Here is a 23787-nt window from a genome sequence, read left to right as displayed (position 1 = left end):
TGTTATTTCACTGACCTAGAAAATGCTGTGAAAAGCATCATAGTGAAGGATGCATCCTCTGCTTTTATAATTATATCCTTTGCGTATGCTGTCAGAATTTCAAGGTATACTTCATTTGTTGTTTCTTTTTGTTTATTTATTCATTTATTGAATTCTCTTTATTTTTATTTTATAAGTTTAACATTTTTTGAATTACATTTATTGAGAATTTTTAGTACTTATTAGAGTTAATTGTACTTAATTGTTAAAATATATTAAATTTTAAAAGAAATGCATGCTTCTGTGCATTGATTACTGGTTATACAATAGGAACTAATAGACTCCCCTCTGTTGCTTATAGGTAACCATATATATCTACGCCATATATGTCTATATCTATACAAGTATGTGTCTGTATATATTTATACGTATATACAGACACATGTGCCTATACAATACTCATGTATGTATATATCTATATCTACCTATATGTACACCTGTATATATAAATACATACCTATATATATATGTACACGTGGATAGTAACTCTATAACATATCACAGATATGATTTCATTTCCGTAATATAAATCTTAACGTATTTTAACTTTGGTGACTACATTGTGTCTTGTAGCATGTACCACAATTTGTTTATCATTTCCCTATTGTTGGACATTTTAGTTCTCTTCTTCTTTTTTAATTCATAAATCATACTGTGTTGAATGTCCTAGTAGACATTTATTCACACCTTTGGGAAAATATTTCTGTATGCTATTTTATTTTTTGTAAGAAATCCCAAAATGTGACTTTTTATGGTCTTATTCAGTGTTTGCTTTTTAGGGAAAAAAGATTACATTTGATTTATATTTCCTCTCATTGCAATCCTTTTTCTTTTTAAAAGAATAGCACTGGTATTGCAAAGCTCTTGTTTATAAAATTGAGAACTAGTAAAGTGAAAATATATCTTGAAAACTTGAAAAGGGAGGATTACAAATATATCATCTCTTAATTTAATCCGTTGTTCTGTCAACAACTATTCAAGTATGGGGTCACTGTGTGCTGACCAATTAAACTCTGTGAAGAGTTCGTTGGAAGGTCTAATGCTTTAACAGGTTGCAAGAGGGAAGTTTATTTATAAAATTGTCTATATCAAACTTTCGTTTATTCTGTCCATCTTTACTGAGTAGGGCTTCTGAGGCATTTTGGCCATTTTAATACATACAGTGTCCTTTCTCTTAGAATTGATAGCTTCTTTTCAGGACAGTTTTTTTTTTTCCCCCAAAAGAAAGACAGGAAGAGCATCAATTTTTATCAAAAGTTAAAAGTCATGATTATAAACTAGTGATTTGGGAAGCAGAGATAGGATTTAAGGGCAATTTTATATAATCCATTAATATGTTAGTAAGAAACTGCATTGAGGCCAGGAAAAGTAAAATGGATAATATGTTTAAGTAGGCTATATTTAGCAGACATGAGAGAAAAAACATTAATATTGGGTATACTATACTCAATGTGTGAGTTTTAGAGTATAGCGTTGTGAATAGTTTGATTAAAATTCTAACCAGAGAAGAGGGTACCACTGCTCTGCGTATTGTTTTCTTCCAAAAATTTTCCCCCTATGTACAGGGCACCAGTATACCTGCTTTGACTTCTAAATTTTAGGAGGAATGTTAAGAAATTTAAGATGGCTTAAAGACAAGGAAGAACGGTGCAGGGTTTTGGAACAGTTGTTCCTGGTGAAGAGCAGCTGAGAGGTGACTAACACTCAGCAGTTGTGTTCAGATGAGCTGGACCAGTGACGGAGAGGAAGCGGGTCTGCCTCCTTCCAGTCCACCGTGCTCTGCCAAATACATCCTGCCCTCGAGGCTCTTCCCGTGGCACTGATCATTTCTGTAGGAGGGAAATGTAACAGTAAATAAAAGTAAGGTACGCTGCAGCTCTTCAGCCCGCTTTCCTTTACCTTAGAGAGGCATCGAGGTTAAGGGCTGGGTAAACATGTTTAATTTAATAGAAGTTTTAAAAATATGTCTGCCTCTGTTGTTGTCAGTGGCAGGGGAATCTGTGTTTCTTTTTGTTGCGTCATCCTGTTGTGTCAGCTCTCCATGTGGGCGGCACCATTCCTGGGCAGGCTGCACTTTCTTTCGCACTGGGCAGCTCTCCTTACGGGTGCACTCCTTGCGCGTGGGGCTCCCCTACGCGGGGACACCCCTGCGTGGCAGGGCACTCCTTGCGTGCATCAGCACTCCACACGGGTCAAGGAGGCCCGGGGTTTGAACCGTGGACCTCCCGTATGGTAGATGGACGCCCTAACCACTGGGCCAAGTCCGCCGCCAAAATATTTTCTTACTAATGATTTTTGAGCCAGAGAGTTCAAAATGTTTTCACTTGATACATTTTTATCCTTTGAACAGCTCTGAGAGGGAGCGTGAAGACTGTGTTTTTAATTGTTTAATTCTAGGTTTGAGAGAGAAGACAGGTGACCTTGACAGAGATGGCAGGTGTTAGCCGTGATAAAAGTTCCCGGGCTTCTCGTCTGGCGACCTCTCCGCTAGGCACCATTACCTTTAGAAGCCCCTGGATGTCATCCTCAGTTCTGAATCCCATTTATGTTGAGCTTTAGCTTTGCCAGCCAGGCATGTGGTCCAGAAGTGAACCTCTGCTTTCCTGCCCTCTTGGCATTGCCACAGGAAAGACAAGGTCGACAAAATTGGGACATAATATCCTGTTACGATCTTCTCTCTCTCATAACAGCTTCCTGCTCCTGGTGAGCTTTTCAAGGGAAAGACCTTATTTCTATCAAAAAGGGAAGAAAGTTCATTTTTAGAAAGGTAGAACAAAGGGTGTGACATATAAAAGATAAGAAAAATTTGAGTTAAGGAAATCCTGGATATAAAGTTATAATAGATTGTATATAGAGTTGTGTGTGTGTGTGTGTATATATATATATATATATATGTATATAAAGGTGATGCTGTCTGTTTAGTATGTATCTATATATATATATTACCTACATACATACATATGTACATATATATGTGGTCTCCTTTGGCTTATGAATTTTTTCTACAGCTTTTTTTCTTTAGAACTGATAGTTTCTTTCAGAGACAGTGTTTTAAAAAGAAGGCAATTCATAGATTGGAAGAAAGGTTGACTTGAGTCAAAGATTATCATAGTTATAAGTGGGGGTATGTGGGGAGTGAGGCATATGGGAATCTCCTGTATTTTTAATGTAATATTTTGTGTCATCTATGTATCTTTAAAAACATAAATAAAAAGTATATTAAAAAAAAAAGTTTCTGGGGCACCTAGTTGGCAGAAACCAGCTAACCTAATTCGGAATGAATTGTGTTTATGATGGTATGAATGGACATTCATGAGCTTTTGGGTTATATACTCCAAAAGCACGGAATTGGTAGTTAATTTGGGAATAGTTTAGAAGAAATGACTTCCAATTATTATTTACTGCTTTCTTGCTGCTCATGTTATGTTCTTCATTATGGTGTGACATTTAATCAAACTTGTGAGGTGTTCTGCTTTTGAAATAGCCCTTCACTGAAGAGTCATTTTTATTAAGTGCAATCTTTCTCTCATGGAATGTTCATTATAGTCTACGTAAATATTCCTATTATAATTTATTAATGGTGCAAATTACACCTTTAAATTTGGGCAACAAACTTGATTTATAGGTATAGGAAAAACAAGTTCTTTTGATTTCCTGTCTTGGACCCTAGTGGTTGTTCTGAACACAATAAAACATTCCTTCCATTGCCTTGGAAAATCATATAGATTTCTTTAGGGGGTTATCTCTCTGTTGATCTGTATCATGATTAAATTTTCTTTGGCTTTCATATCTCAGAGCATGTTATCCCCAAAGAGTACACTTTTGGAGATAATTTTATGCATTAATGATCATGTATTTTTGAGATTCCCAAGAAGAGAGGCAGTTTGGGTTTTGCCACTTACTAGCTCTGTGGAGGAGAGAAGGAAACAAACTGGTAAACTGTTACAGAGAGTTCAGTGCTCTAAGAGAGTTATAGTAAAAGATTCGATGAAAGCCTGGGAAGATGCTTTGAACTTGTCAAAATATGTGAAAAAGGGGAAAAGTTGGAAGTGGCAGTGAAGACAGAGGTGGTATGTGGGCCCTAATATGGCCTTGTGGAGAAGGGGCCCATGGAGTGAAACGTGAAGAGTAGTAAGAGCTCTTCTGGTGATAGCGTGGGAATTGAAGGAGGTAGAACGGCAGACATCCCAGTAGAGGGGATGGCTGCAGCATGAGCTATGGATAGGGAGCTTGACATGCAGTGAAAGATGTAGCAAATAGCTAATCTGGGTGATGCAACCAGGAGCCCAACAGAGCCATGTAACAAAAAGTATTTCCAAGTGGCCTTATGGGACTTTCAGTCTGCTTCCATATGTACTTGTAATATAAGTTGCAATAAACAGAAGGTGGAACTAGGTAACCTATACAGTCCCATCAAAGGAGCTTTCCATGGGGTAATTCCCAGTCTCTGAAGTTACAGGATGGGGCGGCAGAATTGCTATCCTTGGACAGTATGGTATGATGTAAATAACAGGTCCTGAGTTCTAATCCTAGAGCTGCCATTTTCCTGGTTAATTACATCTGGTTTTTTTCTCTTTTCCTTAGTTTCTACAATGATGGCATGAAATAGGATCATCTCTTAGGTTCATTCGTTTAGTCAATTACTGCATGTTTACTGCATGCCTGCAGGTGCTTAGAAATTTCCTTGAATCTTTAAATGCACTTGAATGGAAAAAAGCTCAGCACCCATAGCTACAACTGGGTCATCATCGCTCATTGCTGAGGTGGTAAAACAGATCTGGAAAGAGTGGGCCCCACAGGAGGACGAGCCACAAGAGCTCTTAAACTCTGAAACTGGGTGAGGTCTGTGAACCGCAAGGAACTTGGGTGATGATAATAGCTTCTGTTGACTTATTATATGCCAGCCACTGCACAGAATACTATGTATGCTCATTTAACACAATAATCCCTCAGGTAGATGTGTTGCTATTGTTAATTTTTTTTTTCCTTTCAGTTTTCAGATGAAGGAAATGAGACGAGAGGTTGAGAGAATTACCTAAGGCCACACAGCTAGTAAAGGGCGTGTGACTCAGGTTTGTCTGAGTTCAAAGTGTGTTGTGAAACAGTAATTGCCATGCTTGACTGCAACTGTCAAGGGCCCCTAGCCAGACTGACTGTCTGAATTTCAGCAAGTGTAGAGAAATATTTATTTGCAAATAGTTCCATCAGGTGGTTTTGGAGTACAGCCGGGCTTGGGAAGCCCTTGTAAATTTACAGAGAACTGTATAAAACCTCCTGACTTAGTGAAAGTCTGAGCAACTGGAAGAGTAAGAAACTTTCTTGGTTTGGGAAGAGCACTGGTAGAGGAGTCTGCATTCACATCTCTGTTGTAAAATGGGGTGCTATTAGGGAAATGACGGTATGGAGGGGACCTGGTTTCTAGTCCTTGCTTCTTTACAGAATTGCAGTATAAGCAGTGGTCAAAAGAATATTGGACTGTATAACTTGAACGGCCCCATAAAAGGGCTACACAGTTCTTAGATGTTAAAATATGTACTAATTAGGTGATGTGATAGCCTCTTTCAGTCTTATTAAAAATGTTTCCTTAGGGAAAAAGAGTCAATAAAATTGATCTTAATGAGTACACATTTACATATGTTTAGACAAACCTGAAGAGTAAGAAATAGCAAATCAGAATCTAATAAATAATTTTTCCTAAACCTGTAAGGTAATTTCTATTTTTTTAATGAAGTGGCTAATTATTGACTTATCAAAAGCAATAGCTAATAAAAGACCAATTATTTTTTCTAATCATCTTGTACAATAGTTTTGAATAGAGATTTACATGCAGAAAGTTATATTTTGTTTCTCCCAAATTGTTAATAAAATTCCCAGTTTAGAGCAAAATACTTCTTTAAAAGTTAATTTATGAGAAAAGATAGCTTGTGAGTCTTCTCTAGAGTCAGCTACTTCACAGGATTTGTCACATTTTAATAGCTCGGTTAACAAATTGGATATGAAAATGTAGAACACAGGAATGTAAAGTTATCAGCTGAGGTGAAGTTGGGAGGAATGTGAAATGCACAGCTAACACAATAGAATGGACTGAGCCGCTAAGTTCTTGCATTTCTGCACCTGCTCTCTCCCACTCCCATTTTTTCCCTTGTATAGGGCAGAGGAAACATTGCTTGGTAGCAATTCGTTGTGAAGAAATCTCTGCATTACGATAAACTTAAGATGGACCATCATGCAATGCAGTTATCTCACAGGACAGCACAGTATTAGGCAGAATTAAGAGCTGGAGTTCAAGACAGGTCAAGTCACGCTCTCCCGCACTGTGCTCTACCGTATTAGTCCGTGTCGCGGATGTGCTGAATTCTTGTCAACGTGTTGGATGACAGTCATTGGCAAGTGTCCCTGAGGTGAGGAGAGTGTCTTCAAGTCATACCAAGAATTTCGGAGGCAACTGATTGTGTTTAACATGGAGGAAATAAGATTGGGCTTGGAAATCGTACACTTTTTTCTTCAGTTTCTGTACATTTGTCTTATGAAAATTAACAGCCAGAGAAGCTCAGTGGATGGAAGTTACAGACACAGATTTCATCTGATTGTAAGAAAACAAAGCAGAAGTTTTTGATAATGGATCAGGCTTATTTCTATGGGAGAATTCAAACATAGGGTATATTGCTTTCTGTCAGGACTGTCAGAGAAGTTTAGACATGGGATGACTAAGTGGGAAGTTTCCCGAGTTTAGAAGTATACTTCTAAAGTATTTAGCAAAATAAGTAAAGTATTTAGCAAAATAAATATACATATTAGTAAATATTTGGTCAAAATGGAATCCCTTCTTGTCTGTTATAGTTACCACAAAATGCAATCCCTGTCTCTAATAAAATTTCATTCTGATGATTGACAATACAAAATGATATAATTGCCAGAATTGCCTCCATCCAATCTTCAGAATGGTCATTATCAAATACTAATCTCTTCATAGTACCTCCCGCTTAAATGAAAAGTCATTCTGCGTTTTAGGTTAAAGCCGTGCATTCTTAATATGACCTGCAAAGTCTGGCAAGGTCTGCTCCTACCTGCTTGTCTAGCTTTAGGTTGTGTCGCCCTCAAGTTCCAATACAACCACATTAGCCTGCAATTAATTTGTTTTGTACACCATGCTACCACTTGCCAGGCATCATTTTCCATGCTGTTTTTTTTTTTCTCTTTTTCCGCATGAATGCTCTTCCCATTCCTAGATGACTTTTGCTCTCACCTCCAGATCTTAGTTCATTTTTCACTTAATGAAGCAGGCAACCTTCCTATTTAAGATATAGTTTCCTATTACACATGCACATTCTTCTGTATCTCTCATTTGCACATTCGTCACAGATACAGTTTATGTTTTTTAAATGTAGCTATTTGATTATATCTGTTTCCCCTACTATATGTACGTGCTGAAAGGGAACGGAACGTTTTTTGTTTTTGCTATTGGACTCCTGGTCCCTTATCCTTGGAAGGTAGTAGGTCGGTAGTAAATATTTATTGATTGAATAATGTACAGAAAATACTGTAGAAGTACAGAAGAGAACCTTTCAAAGAATGGTATGTGCTGGAGTTTCCTTGGCTGCTCAAGCAAATAACATGAAAAAGATTGAGTTAAGTGATTGAGAATTTTTTTGCTGATGGTTTGATGCTTAAAGGAAAGTTCAAATCAAGGTGATGCTTTCTTTCTGAGGACTGGCACTCTGGGGCTGGCTGCAGGTGGACCTTGGTCTTTGGCTCCTCTGGCCCATGGCAGGGCACATGGTGGCTTCTCTTGGCCCCTGTGTTCTCTTCTGGGTTCTATTGAATGTCAGCTTTTGGCTGCACTTTGTGGCTTTCTCTCTTTGTGTCTGAATTTCATTCTTCTTGTAAAGGACTCCAGTAATATGATTAAGACCCATCTGATTGAGATAGGTCACATCCTAACTGACAAAACCTTATCAAAATGTCCTACTTACAGTGGGTTCACATCCACAGGAATGGATTAATAAGAACAGGTTTTTCTGGGGGTACATGCAGCTCTAAGCCACCACATTGTGGTAGCGATTCTAAGGCAGTAAGTTAAATTTCTATAGTACTAGTATTTTTAAATCTTCAAGTTCTAAGAGCTAGGCATATTATATTAATTTTATAGATAAGGAAAGCCTGGCTCAATAGATCAGTAAATTAGCTCAAAATGAAAAGTTAGTAAGTGGCAGATTTGAGATAAGAAAGCAGGTCACTGAGATTTTGAGAAAATGACATCATGTACTTGTATCTAGAAGTTATATTCTTTTATATCTTGCTTCAAATGGCCCATTTTTCTTGTAAATTTTCTATAGGACTAAGCTGTATTTTCTTCAGACTTTATTTATAATATATTTATAATTTAAAAAATTACACGTGGAATTCTTAACTAATTGTTTCTTAGAGACCTCGACAGGTGGGATTTGAAATGTGAAAGTAATACTGCCATCTAGTGACAACTAACCTGAAAAATTTTCGAAAACCCCCGAACAGCAAGTTAACCGGTCTCTGGATGGTAAAACAAAGCATTTTCATAGAATGAGTCAGACACACAGCCATTTCTTACTAGTGAGCATTTGAGGTAGCTAATGCTTAAGAAGGTTATGGATTAATAGTAACTAACTGAAACAAAATCTCTTGTTAGGCTGTTACCCGTGTAGTAAATACATAAAACTATGTTTCTTATTATTGAGTCATTTTAACAGGATCCCTCTCCGTTTTCCTAATTCTCTCCACTGCTTCTGAATGAGGGAGTTCTTCGTTCTGATAAGCTAGTAAAAATATGTTCTCAGTTTCAGAGAGTAAGTTTATTCAGGAACAAAAATATATTTAAGGAAATGGGTTCTTGGTAAAATTTCTGGTTGAATTTGGCAGTAGTGTAAGGACTAGTAGAATGCCAAGGTAAACTTCTACCCTAAGGAGATACTTAATACTACTTTGCATTAAATTACTATGTGGTTTAAATGCAAACACAGCAACAAAACACTTCCAGACATGCAATAGAGAGTTCAGCAAAGAAGAAATGTTTTCTTTAAAACGTTGAGCTCCTCAGCAAACATATTTGTATCTCTTATGTAGTGAACTTGTAACATAACTTGTAACTAATATATTTTAAATGGATTTTTGTTCTGATTTGTTCAAATTACAGATAAAATTGTCATCTAAAATCACTAGAGATAAAATTTTCTTATTATATACAGATACCAGATCAAGAGATATAACACTTATTCTATTTCTCTGGAGGCTTAAAAAAACAATAAAAACCCATCTCCTCCAAATTGTAATAAATCTGCTGATTGAGGTGAGAAAATTATATTTAACATTTTCTTTAGCTAATCCAGAGGATTATTTTTCATTTATCCTCTCATTAGAATATTACTGAATTATATCTTTAAGATGTTTTAGCCATGGTGTAGAAATAGCCTAACTGAATATATATATATATAAATATATATATATATTTATTTATTTCTCTCCCCTCCCCCCCTCTGTTGTCTGTTCTCTGTGTCTATTTGCTGCGTCTTCTTTGTCCACTTCTGTTGTTGTCAGTGGCACGGGAATCTGTGTCTCTTTTTTTGTTGCGTCATCTTGCTGCGTCAGCTCTCCGTGTGTGTGGCGCCATTCCTGGGCAGGTTACACTTTCTTTTGTGCTGGGGCGGCTCTCTTTACGGGGCGCACTCCTTGCACATGGGGCTCCCCTGCACGGGGGACACCCCTGCGTGGCAGGGCACTCCTTGCGCGCATCAGCAGTGTGCATGGGCCAGCTGCACACGGGTCAAGGACGTCTGGGGTTTGAACCATGGACCTCCCATGTGGTAGACGGACGCCCTAACCACTGGGCCAAGTCTACCGCCTATATTTTTTATATCAATGAAAATGTTTGCTTTCCTCACAAACACTACTTATTACCATTTCCCTTTTAGCAACAATATTTCTTATGCTAACAATAAACACAGTGTATTAGTCAGCCAAAGGGGTGCTGCAAAGTACCAGAACTCTGTTGGCTTTTATAATGGGTATTTATTTGGGGTAGAAGCTGACAGTCACAAGGCTCTAAAGAGCCCAACTCAAGGTACTGTGAGAGGTACTTTCTCACCCACAGTCAATGGCAATGTGTTGAAGCAGAATGGCGGGCAATGTCTGCTAGGGTTCAGCCTTCCTTCTTCCTCTAAAGGCTGTAGGTTCCAGCTTCTTCCAGTCTTGGTCGTAGGCTGGCGTAAGGCTCACCTCTCTTCCCAGGGCTCATCTCTTTCTGGGCTCAGCTGCTCTGGTGTCTGCACAAGGTCAGCTGCAAGCTATCAGGCAAACAGCTTGGCTGTCCCTGGGGCTTCAGCTTCAAAAGTAAACTCTCCATGTTCTCCTTCTCCATGTATTACTTCCCTGTCTTTGATTGAGCATCTGTCTATATAGCCCACAGCTGTAGGTAGGGACTCAAACCCACTAATGAGTGGTCAAATAAAAGCCCTAATCTTGATTTAATAAAGTGTAAGTGAAACCGCCGAGTCTAATACAATCTGCTACACCCAGGGCAAGAGACCAATTTACAAAAACAACCCAATATCTATTTTTGAAATTCATAAACAATACCAAACTACTACACACTGTAACCATGTTGATGTTTTACCAACAGTTAAGTTGGAAATACCAGGGGCATGAACAATTTCAAGATAACAAAAGCACTTGACTTACTCATATTTCTTGGTATCCTTAAAATAGAGGAATATTTTACTTCAGGAAAAGTATACAGACGTGGCCCTATCTCTTGTTTTTGTGTGATACAATATTCATATGAAAAATGTGGATTATACCAGAGGATGGCAGATGGAAATTTGGTTTAAAATTAGTTGCCAAAAATATAACATTAGTACTGAAGGGGACTGATTCATTGAAGTATTTTATATAGTATGATTATTGACTTTGTATGAGGCACAACTGATTTGGATGTAGCTTTCAGTGGTGGCCCAGAAATGATCAATACTGTTATTATTAATAGCTACCATTTACTGAGCTTTTGCCCTGTCGCAACATTGAATTATACATTTTGCATACATAATTGCTTCTTGATTTGTTTTAAATGGACTTCAGGAGCACAGAATCTATTACCGAATAGTCCTCAGTTCATAACACAGTAGAATTTTTGATTAATGCATGACCCTCATTTATTTATTTATACTTATAGCTTATAATGAATATCCATGGACCCCATTTGGAATTAGAACATTATCAGTATCTTATAATTACACATATCCCCCATCATAATTTATCAGCCCTTCTTTACTCCCATCTTATAAGAAGATATTGCCACTATTCTGAATTTTGGGTTTTCATTTCTCTACTACTAAAAAAAAATGTTTTATTACATTTATGTGTGTGTATAATCATGCTCATTCATCTTTCACTGCTGTTTATTACTGCACTGTGTGAATATCTCCCAACCTATTTTTAATTTTCCTATCATGAGAATCTGTGTTGATGCCAGGTTTTTTAAATTATGTGAGTGCCTCTATGAACATTCTTGTACTCTTGATATACATGTGAAAAAATTTATCTTGGGTATATAACCAGGAATGGAATGGTAGGGTAATAGATGTATGAATGTTCAACATTACAGGATAGTGCAAAACTGAAGAGGTTGAATCAATTTATATTTTCACCAGAAATGTGTAGAGTTCCTGGTGATCCATATATTTTACAGCATTTGGATTGTCAGACACCCTAATATTTGATTTTTGACTGGGTTTAGTAAAATGGCATCTCATTGTTTTCTTCATTTCTATTTTTCTGATTGCTAATGAGATAGGGCATCTCTTCTTATGTTTATTTGTTTCCTCTAATGCAAAATGATTCTTTGTTCAATTTTATATTAGATTGTTTTTCTTTTCTTAATCATTTGTAGGAGTGCTTTAGAAATTTTTGTACTAATCCTTGTATTGTAAATATTTTCCACTGGTTTTTGGCTTCTTTCTCTTCACTATTATTGATGTTTATTTTAATATATTGAAGTTTTAGTATATAGAGGTCCTGATTTTTGTAGTTGAATTTTTCAGTCTCCCTGTGTGCATAATTTCTACGTGGGAAGGTTTTAAACAGATTCTTCAATTTTTTAAACAGTTACAGGGTTAAGAGTTTTTCTTTCATTCTTTTTTCTTGGGACAATTTTGTTAATTTATGTATTTCTAACTGTTCTTATGCCTTAATAAATCATTCCCTACCACAATATCAAAATGATATTCACCTATATTTTCTTTATCTATTGACTATAACATACACAGCCCCAAAATCTTAAGCATACAGTTTGTTAAATTTTTATACATACACATATTCACCCATACAGAAGAGCAACCAGGCTTCTTCATGGCCTTCTCCTAAATGATAATCCCCAGGTCCCATAGGTGACCCTTCTTCTGTCTCATGTCTCCATAGATTTATTTTTTTTATTACTATTTTTGAACTTCATTTGTATGGTGCATTAGAGTATATTCTCTTTTTTTGCTATCTTATTTTGTTTAACATTGTGTCTGTGAGAATATCTGTGATGTTACATGTCCCAATAGGTTATTCTTTTTCACAGGTGTCTGATAACTTATTGAATATCTTACAAAATATTTATGTATTATACTGTTGATGGACATTTAGATTGCTTCAATTTTGGGTTATTATGAATAGATCTGTGCAGCAGTTTTATATGGTTATGATTTCCAAAAATAGATACTGGATTATGTTTGTGATCTGGTCCGTACCTGGGCATGACTGAATTATGATTAGGGCTTTGCTTGGGCCACGGCATTAGTGGTCAAGTCCCTGCCCCATGGGTGGGGACTCACAGATAATGGGCATGGCAGAGGACAGAGTTGGGGGTTTTGATGTTGGAGTTTTGATGTTGGAGTTTGATGCTGAAGCTGGACCCCAGGGAAAGAGACAGAGCTCTTTGCCCGATAGTCGACAGCTGACCTTGTGGAGAGAGGCAAAGCCTAGAGAAAACAGAGGAGCTGAGCCCAGAGGAACCCAGGAAGCCTGAACCCTCACAGACATCGGCAGCCATCTTGCTCCAACATGTGAAAATAGGCTTTGGTGAGGGAAGTAACTTATGCTTTATGGCCTGGTAACTGTAAGCTCCTACCCCAAATAAATACTTTTGATAAAAACCAACCAATTTCTGGTATTTTGCATCAGCACCCCTTTGGCTGACTGATGGAAGCTGCCACATACAGTCTTTTATATCTCTCCATGGACATATGCATTCCTTTTTTCTTGGGAATATGAGGATAGAATTGCTAGGTCACAGGATTATGAGCTAAAAGGTATTGTTAAACAGATTACCAAAACATTTGAACTGCTTTTCACTCCTATCGATGAGAGTTCCAGCTGCTGAACATGCTCACCACATTTGGTGAAGGCACTATTAGTCTTTTTAACCATAGTTTATCTGGTGGGGTTCTAGTGGTATTCTCTAATAGTTCTATTTTGCATTTCTTTTTTTAATTTTTTTTAATTTTTATTTTTTCTTCTTTATTTTCTTTTAAATGTTACATTAAAAAAATATGAGGTCCCCATCCACCCCCACCCCATCCACCCCAACCTTCCCACATCAACAACCTCTTCCATCGTTGCGGCACATCCACTGCACCTGGCGAATACATTTTGGAGCACCGCTGCCCCACATGGACAGTGATCCACATTGTAGTCCACACTCTCCCCCAGTCCACCCAGTGGGCCAGGACAGGATGCACAACGCCCAGCATCCGTCCCTGCAGCACCACCCAGGACAACTCCAAATCCTGAAAATGCCCCCACACCATATCTCTTCTTCTTTGATGGCTAATGATTTGAGCACCTTTTCATATGCTTATTAGTTATGTGGATGACCTCTCTTGTGAGTTCATGTTTTCTCCCAACTTAAACATTTTAATTGTTTTTTAATCTTTTAAAAATGATAAGCGGGTATTATTTATATATTCTGGAGACAACATCTTTTGTCAAGTACATGTATTGCAAATAGCTTTTCTGTTCTTTACCTTGTCCTTTCTCTCTTTGTATGATCTTTTAGGAACAGAAGTTCTTAATTTTGATATAATTGCATTTACCAATCTTTTTTTTTTTACATTTTGAGAGTTGCTTTCCTATGCTGATGTCCAAAAGATTCATGTGTATTCCATTCAGAACTTGAAAATTTTGCTATTTGAGACCTTAACCATTCTAGAAGTGATGGTTCTGGATGGTGTGACATCCAGCTTTTCTTGTTGGGGGAGAGCTGGGGTCTCTCCTGACTCTGACAGGGCTCTCTCTGGTCTTTACACATGGCCCCCTGACCTTTGGAGCCAGAGAACCCTTATGCTGCAGCCTTGCCAACATCCCTTTCTGCCCAAACTCTTAGTTCTAATGAGGAGGAAGTACTTTGTTTTTAAGAGCCTTTGTGATTTGACTGGATCCATCAGGGTAATAACGGATAGTCTCCCTAATTTAAGTTCAGTAACTTTTACTACATGTACAAAGTCCTTTTTGGCAGGTGTGATGGTTTGGAACTGTGTGTACCCCAGAAAATCATGTTCTTAAAGTTAAACCAATGCTTGTGGGTGTGAACACATTGTTAGTAGGATCTTTTGATGAGGTTACTTTAATTAAGATGGGACCTACCTCATTCAGAGTGGTCTTAATCCTCTTACTAGAGTCATTTATTAATGGAACAAATACAGAGAGAGCCAGAGAAAGCACAGAAGCAAGAGCTGAAAACAACAAAGCCTGGAAGAGAAGGGAGAGACCAGTAGATGCCTCCACGGCCCTTGTCATGTGGCAGAGGAGCCAAGGATTGCTCTAAGCCAGTCTTCAGTAAGAAGTCTTCACCTTGATGGTGCATTGGTTTGGACATTTTTACAGCCTTAAACTGCAAGCTAGTATATTCCATTGTTTAAAGCCAACCCATTTCATGGTATCTACTTTGAGCAGCCTAAGAAACTAGAACAGCAGGTAATGCAACATATTCACAGTTTCCAGGAAGTAGGGCTTGGAGATTTTGGGGGGTTATTTTGTCTACTATTTCCTGTCACTGTTATTTCAAATAATTACACTGTGTGTATACTAATTTAATAGTGGGTCATTCTGATTAAAGAAGCTTCAGTGAATAGAAAGGAGATGTGGATGGGATTTGGGGAATGGGAGAGAAAGGATGGAATGATTATTTTCCTTCTTCCTTTTTGTTTTCTCCCATTCTCTTTTCATTTATTGTGGAAGTATGGAAGACTACAAAAAATTAAGGAAGGTGGAAAATAAAAGTTCCAAGTTTCTGGAAAATTCTTTTTTCTTCTCTTCCCTTCCCCCACCCTCTTTCCTTTCCTTTGCCCCTTGTGTCCTCTCTTTTTCTCACTTAATGGTTTCTTCCTTTTTCGTAGTGCTATGTTCTCCTCCCTCCCTTCCTCATTCATTTATTCACTCAAGATTTATTATCATTTTGATAGATGGATTTACATAAATATTCTTGGAGTAGGAATAACGGAAGTTATTTTTCTTGAAATAAAAGACATTTTTCCCCTTTATCCACATATGTAATACTGTATTTTATGTAGGTAGAACTTTATCTTCCTGATAACAGCAGTAGAAATTCAGTGACCCCTTTATAATTTTTTCCCATGACTTATGAGCTGAGTTATTGGTAGGCAACCAAGCTTCATGAAAAAAATTACCGTGAAAATAGTAAATATGTGCAATTTAAAATTGTGACCGAATGAATTGCCAATCAAGTCATGGCGTATGTGTTTAAAGATTCAATTCAAGTCAACCAACATTTTCTGAACCCTGACATTGTGCTGGGGGCTGGACAAACAAGGAGGCCACGACAAGGTTCTTGCCATTGATAAGCCTATAACCTGGGTGTGGAAAAGGGAAGGAAGAGGTGAGCCAGTTCCTGGAACGCTAGGCCCAAGGGTTTGGAGGTGGAGGGAGAAGAGATGACGCATCTTGGGATTTCTGCCTCTTTAGTAACTAACCTTGTGCAAATATGTAGGAACCGAGGCAATGGACAGAAGGTCAGTAAAGTGTGAAGTCTAAGCATACATGGAAACACACTTATGAATATGCCAGCTGCAGAGGGAATAGTTCTGGCTAGAACTAGTGAGACAGCTCAGGACCATGGAATGAAGTTTAGCAGTCAGACCTGAGAGGAGATCAGACCCAAGAACCTGGCATGACCGACATCCTGTTTTGGCCACCTAACCCATAATGTATATGACCCATGGGAGCACTGGAGCAGGCTTTCCTCAATTGTCTTAGTTTATTATTCCTCCTTTCATATCCTCCAGTGCCAAATGTTTGCCTTGGCTAACCTTGAGATGAAAAGTTATACTGCACAGAGAACAGACTTCATTCTTACTAGTTGTATGACTTTGGACAAGTTAGCTTCTGTATAATGGTTATAATAGTTTTTACCTTGCAAGTGTTTTTTTTTTTTTTTTAAATCAGCTTTATTGATACATATTAATAAAGCATACAATCTACCCAAAATGTACAATCTCTGGTACCTGGTATAATCACATAGTTATGCCCTCATCAACTCAATCATTATTAGAGTATATTCATTATTAATAGTAATAATAGAGTATATAATTAAAGTATATTCATGATTAATAGTAATAATAAACCAGAAAATAAAACCCCAAAACTGTACCCCTAAATATTTACCTCTCAGTCTCTGTAAGCTTCCCTTGCCATATATAACTGCTGTTTCATTTCTGTTTCTCTAATTTACTTTGCACATTCATATTTTCCTTTTCATAAGCATTTTTAAAAAATTTTAGTGATATATATTAATGAAGCATAAATCCATCCAAAGCGTACTATCAGTGGTATTTGATGTAATCACCCTAGTCACTCCCAGAGCACTTTTATTATTCCAATAATAATAATAAACAAAAACCAAACAAATCTCATCACCTTGCAATCTCTCTGTGCCTCACCTGGTGTACATAGCTGCTATTCTTTTTCTTTCTTTCTAGTATATTTGTATTTATATTTTGTATCTTATACACTTCCATCTTACCATTTTCAGCTTTCCTTCTAGTAATATACATGACCTTAGACTTTCCCTTTCAAACACTGTCATACCCATACAATAGCTCTGCTAGTTACGAGCACCATGATGTGCTTTCACCATTTCTTTCCATTTCCAAAGATTTCCAACAACATTTTTAACAGTTCTGCAAAGATTTAACCTTCAGCTTTCCCTTCTCTACCCTCCTTCTATTTTCTGGTGACCTATATTCTAATTATTAAAGTCCTTGGTTTTACCCAGTGTGTTTAATTCATAATAGTGCAGTCTTACAGTATTTGTCCTTTTGTGTCTGGCTTGTTTTACTCAAAATAATGTCCTCCGGGTTCATCCATGTTATCATATGCTTCACAACTTCATTTCTTCTTACTGCTGCATAATATCCCATTGTGTATATACCACAATTTGCTTGTTCATTCATCAGTTGATGGACACCTGGATTGTTTCCAACTTTTGGCAATCATGAATAATGCCTCTATGAACATTGGTGTACAGATGTCTCTTCATGTCACTGCTCTCGATTCTTCTGCATACATTCCTAGGAATGGTATTATTGGGTCACATGGCAAGTCTATTTTCAACTTCCTTAGAAATTGCCAGACAGTCCTTCACAGTGGCTGTACCATTCAGCATCTCCACCAACGGTGAATAAATGTTCCTGTCTTTCCACATCCTTTCCACCATTTACAGTTTTCCAACTTTTTAATAGTGGCCAGTCTAATAGGTGTGAAATGGTAGCTCACTGAAGTTTTGATTTACATTTCCCTGAACTAGTGATTTTGAACATTTTTTCATGGGTTTCTTTGCCATTTGTATTTCTTTTTTGGACAATTGTCTTTTCATGTCTTTTGCCCATTTTTTAATTGGGTAGTTTGTCTTTATTGTTGAGTTGTATGATCTCTTTGTATATCATGGATATTAAAATTTTATTGGTTTTGTGATTGCCAAATATACTCTCCCATTGAGTTGACTGCCTTTTCATTCTTCTGACAAAGTCTTTAGAGGGGCAAAAGTGTTTAGTTTTGAGGAAGTCCCATTTATCTACTTTTCATTTGTTGCTTATGCTTTGGGTGTAAGGTTTAAAAAATATCACCTGCCACAAGATCTTGAAGATGTTTTCCTACATTTTCTTCTGGGAGTTTTGTTTGTTGCTTTTATATTTAGGACCTTGATCCATTTTAAGTTAATTTTGTATAGGGTGTGAGATAGGGGTTTTCTTTCTTTTTGGCTATCCAGTTCTCCCTATACCATTTGTTGAATAGACCATTCTGGTCCAGTTGGAAAGGCTTGACAGCCTTGTCAAAAATCACTTGACTGTAGATGTTACGGTCTATTTCTGAGTTCTTGCTTCAGTCCCATTGGTCAATGTTTCTGCCTTTGTGTCAGTACCATGGTGTTTTTACCGCTGTAACTAGGTAATATGCTTTGAAGTCTGGAAGTAGGAGTCTTCCAACTTCGTTTTTCTTTTTAAAGATCTTTTTGGCTATTTGGGGCCTCTCAAACCCTTGTAAGTAAATTTGGTAATTGTTTTTTCCACTTTTGCAGAAAATGCTGTTGGAGTTTTTATTAGGATTGCATTGAATCTCTAAATCAATTTGGGTAGAATTGACATCTTAATGCTATTTATTTATTTATAAATTATTTATTTATTTTTAAAAATTACATTAAAAAAAATGAGGTCCCATTCAACCCCACCGCCCCCACCCCCCACTCCCTCCACAGCAACACTCTCTCCCATCATCGTGACACATCCATTGCACCTGGTAAGTACATCTCTGAGTATCACTGCACCCCTAGTCAATGGTCCACATCATAGCCCACACTCTCCCACGTTCCATCCAGTGGGCCCTGGGGGCATCTACAATGTCCCGTAGTTGTCCATGAGGCACCACCCAGGACATCTCCTCGTCCCGAAAACGCCTCCACATCTCATCTCTTCCTCCCATTCCCCAAACCCAGCAGCCACTATGGCTACCCTTCCCACACCCATTCCACATTTTCTCTGTGGACATTGGATTGGTTGTGTCCATTGCACATCTATGTCAAGTGGGGGCTTAGATTCCACATGGATACTGGATGCACTCCTGCTTTCAGTTGTAGACACTCTAGGCTCCATGGTGTGGTGGTTGACCTTCTTCAACTCAATGTTAGCTGAGTGGGGTAAGTCCAATAAATCAAAGTGTAGGAGCTGAAGTCTGTTGAGGCTCTGGGCCTGGGTGTCATATTATCAGTCCAGAGATTCAAATCCCCTAAATATATCTTAAACCCCAGCACCAACTACAATTCCATTAAAGTAGCATGCAAGTCTTGTGAAAAGAGATCCCCTCTGAGTCCAATTCCATCACGCAAAAACACCAGCTCCAGAGAAGGGCCATCTGCCATGGCAGTGAACCCCATCTGCCATGATCATAGAACCCGTGGGTCTCTTTATTCCTCAAAAGAACCAATACCTGGGGTTGTATCTACTTTATCTGTCTCTCAGACTCTGCTCATTTGTGCATAAGGGCGTTCCTTCTGACAACCTCCAGACTCTCTTTTAGAGACTCATAGCTTTATATTCTCATTTCTCCTTTCCATTTCCCCCTTACATTAGGTCAAACAGCATTTTGAAGTCATGTTATTATATGTAGACAGGGATATTCTGCTGATCCGTGTTGAACCTTTAATTCAAGGTCCTTTTCTAGTTGCATCTTCAGCTGATATGTGGTAGTGATCCCTCGGTGCCAGGGAGGCTCATCCCCGGATGTCATGTCCCACGCTGGGGGGACTGCACTGCATTTACATGCTGAGTTTGGCTGTGAGAGTGGCCACATTTGAGTAACATGAAGGCTGTCAGGAGGAAACTCCCAGGCACAGTGCTACTCTAGGCCTTATTCTTATTGGAGGTGTATAGGCTCAAAAGCATAGCCATAAGTATCAGGAGCCCACTGTTGGGCCCTCCTTCCTTCCTGGTTCTTGCCGTTGCACCTGGGGAACTGCCGCTGCTCCCCCAGGGTCCACGACAGTGACCCCCCGGCCAGGGGCCCAGTACCCCCCCCAACTATTGTTTTTAATTGTTTCCACTATGAGTATATCTAGACGTTACTATATACCCTGGGCATATGCCATGTATAACTCCCTGTCAACCATATATATCCTGTCAATAACATCCTATATCAGTATTCCTCCGCTGCCATTGTTGAACCACTCTGTGATCCAAAACTTCCTGTAAAGTCAATCCCAGCATAATGTCAGCTTCACAAGAGTCTTAGATCACCGGAATTCATATATACAATATACAGTACTTCCCCAGATTCACCATAAAACCTTTTCCCTTCCACAGCGATAATCTCTTAACTTGTTCATATCATATTTCCTGAAACTGATGTACAGATTCCGAGACAATAGCTTTCAAACAAGATGACATCTGTGCTTACTATGTGGTCCATACTTTAGGTTGTACAGTAAAAAATAAATTTTTTAGTTATCCTATGTTTTGCCTTATGGTTTACATTATTAGTCTGTCATCCCCTATATGTTTTTGGAGTAATATTACATGTTTTATATTCATCTTCGTGTATTCTCACAAAACTCCTCTCTTGCCCCCATATTTACCTTGTTTCCATCCATTCCACATCTATTTTCCCCTCCCCTTGGGGCCCACAACGCCAGCCAATCTCCCTTTCCTGAGAAGCCATGTCCAGAGATACTTGCAGCAGTGTTCAGGGCCTGACTTTCTCAACTGCCGTAATGCCCTGGGAGCTATCCTTTCTCACTAGAGATACAGTTCTCTCTATTTGATGGCATTAGTCCTCCCCAGTATGTGGGTCCACCCCAACTCTCACTTCTTGGGTCTCTTCCCAATGGTACAACCCACCTTGGCAAAATGAGCCTTCAGCTATTCGCCCAGAGTCCGTCCCACATCAGCCCATACCCCCTGAGCATCCTAAACAGGTAACCCTCCTACTTATACTTTGATACGATTTTCTCAACATTTTGTTTTCAACTAACACCTGACACTCTCTCATGTTCGTATGTTGCCCCTCCCTCCCCCCGATTTTTGGACAATATTACCCCTCTGCCCATCCCCAGCCCCCCTCAAACCCACAAAGCCCCACCGGAAGGTAACCCCTTGCCCCCACTTTGTCCCTTCTTTGTGCTCATACTTACCGCCAGCTCATCACAGATTCCACCCCTCCAGACGTTAACTCACATCCTTCCTCCACCCCCCGATTTCCTGTAAGCCTCTTTTCTGGTGTCTAGCTCTCTGAGGCAGTTTGCTTATTTCATATCATTGAGGTCATGTAGTATTTGTCCTTCAATGCCTGGGTTGCTTCACTCAACATAAGATTCTCAAGGTTCATCCATGTTATCATGTGTGATTGTAGTGTATTTGTTCTAACAGCCGAGTAGTATTCCATTGTGTGTATATACCACATTTTATCGATCCACTCGTCTGTTGATGAACATTTGGATTGATTCCAACTTTTGGCGATAGTAAACAATGCTGCTATGAACATTGGTGTACATATATCTGTTTGTGTCCTTGTTTTCAGTTCTGATGGGTATATACCCAGCAGTGGTATTGCTGGGTCATATGGCAAATCTATGGTTAGTTTTTTGAGACACCGCCAAACTGTCCTCCAGAATGGTTGGATCCTTCTGCATTCCCACCAGCAGTGGATGAGTGTTCCCCTTTCTTCACATCCTCTCCAGCATTTGTATTCTTCTGTTTTTTTCATAGCTGCCAATCTTATGGGAGTGAGATGGTATCTCATTGTAGTTTTGATTTGCATTTCCCTAATAGCTAGAGATTTGGAGCATTTTTTCATGTGCTTTTTAGCCATTTGTATTTCTTCTTTGGAGAATTGTCTGTTTAAATCTTTTTCCCATTTTTTAAATGGGTTGTTTATCTTTTTGTTTTCAAGATTTATGAGTTCTTTATATATGCAAGTTATAAGCCTCTTATCAGATATATGGTTGCCAAATATTTTCTCCCATTGTGTGGGTTCCCTTTTTACTTTCTAGACAAACTTCTTTGAGGTGCAGAAGGCTTTAATTTTGAGCAAGTCCCATTTATCTATTTGTTCTTTTGCTGCTTGTGCTTTTGGTGTGAAATTCATGAAGCCATTTCCTATTACAAGGTCCTGTAGATGTTTCCCTACACTGCTTTCCAAGATCTTTATGGTCTTGGCTCTTATATTTAGGTCTTTGATCCATCTTGAGTTGATCTTTGTATAAGGTGTGAGATGGTAATCCTCTTTCATTCTTCTACATATGGCTATCCAGTTCTCCAGGCACCATTTGTTGAATAGGCCATTCTCTCCCAGTTGAGAGGGTTTGGTGGCTTTATCAAATATTACATGGCTATATACATGAGGTTCTGTATCTGAACTTTCAATTCGATTCCATTGGTCTGTGTGTCTCTCCTTATGCCAATACCATGCTGTTTTCACTACTGTAGCTTTGTAGTATGTTTTGAAGTCAGGAAGTGTGATTCCTCCTATTTCGTTTTTCTTTTTCAATATGTCTTTGGCTATTCAGGGCCTCTTTCCTTTCCAAATAAATTTCATAGTTAGTTTTTCTAGTTCCTTAAAGAAGGCTGTGTTGATTTTTATTGGGATTGCATTGAATGTGTAGATCAGTTTTGGTAGGATAGGCATCTTAACAATATTCAGTCTTCCTATCCATGAACAAGGAATATTCTTCCATTTATTTAGGTCTTCTTTGATTTCCTTGAACAGTCTTGTATAGTTGTCGGTGTATAAGTTTTTTACCTCTTTAGTTAAATTTATTCCTAGGTATTTGATTTTTTTATTTACTATTGTGAATGGTATTTGTTTCTTGATTTCCTCCTGATCTTGCTCATTATTGGTGTACAGAAATGCTACTGATTTTTGCGCATTAATCTTATAACCTGCGACTTTGCTGAACTCCTTTATGAGTTCTAGAAGCTTTGTTGTAGGTCTCTCAGGGTTTTCTATGTATAGGATCATGTCATCTGCAAATAATGAAATTTTGACTTCTTCCCTTCCAATTTGAATGCCTTTTATATCTGGTTCTTGCCTCAGTGCTCGTGCAGGTACTTCTAAGACAATGTTAAATAGGAGCAGAGACAATGGGCATCCTTGTTTTGTTCCTGAGTTTAGAGGAATGGATTTCAGGATTTTGCCATTGTAAACAATGTTGGCTGTAGGTTTTTCATACATACTCTTTATCATGTTCAAAAAGTTTCCTTGTATTCCGATCTTTTGGAGTGTTTTTATCAAGAAGAGGTGCTGTATTTTGTCAAATGCCTTTTCTGTATCTATAGATATAATCATGTGATTTTTTTCCTTCAATCTGTTTATATGGTGTATCACATTAATTGATTTTCTTACGTTGAACCATCCTTGCACACCTGGAATAAATCCCACTTGGTCATGGTGTATAATTCATTTAATGTGTTGTTGAATACGATTAGCAAGTATTTTGTTAAGTATTTTTGTGTCTAGGTTCATTAGAGAAATTGGTCTGTAATTTTCCTTTCTTGTGGTGTCTTTGTTTGGCTTTGGTACTAGGATAATGTTGGCCTCATAGAAGGAGTTCGGCAATGTTCCTTCTGTTTCGATTTTTTGGAAGAGTTTCAGCAGGATTGGTGTTAGTTCTTTCTGGGATGTTTTGTAGAATTCACCTGTGAAGCCGTCTGGCCCTGGGCTGTTCTTAGTTGG

At 38.2% G+C, this 23787-nt stretch overlaps 1 protein-coding gene across 7 annotated transcripts in view; it reads left to right on the top strand.

Annotated features, from left to right (window-relative positions):
• The window catches only part of NOX4 (NADPH oxidase 4), a 214511-nt gene that overhangs the window by 14857 nt on the left and 175867 nt on the right, over positions 1 to 23787 (top strand). The window lies entirely within an intron of this gene.

The sequence above is a fragment of the Dasypus novemcinctus genome, chromosome 10, assembly GCF_030445035.2.
Source record: "Dasypus novemcinctus isolate mDasNov1 chromosome 10, mDasNov1.1.hap2, whole genome shotgun sequence".
NCBI classification, from domain to species: Eukaryota; Metazoa; Chordata; class Mammalia; order Cingulata; family Dasypodidae; genus Dasypus; species Dasypus novemcinctus.
Note: the sequence above shows the minus strand (reverse complement) of the source record. Positions and strands in the feature narration are given on the sequence as shown.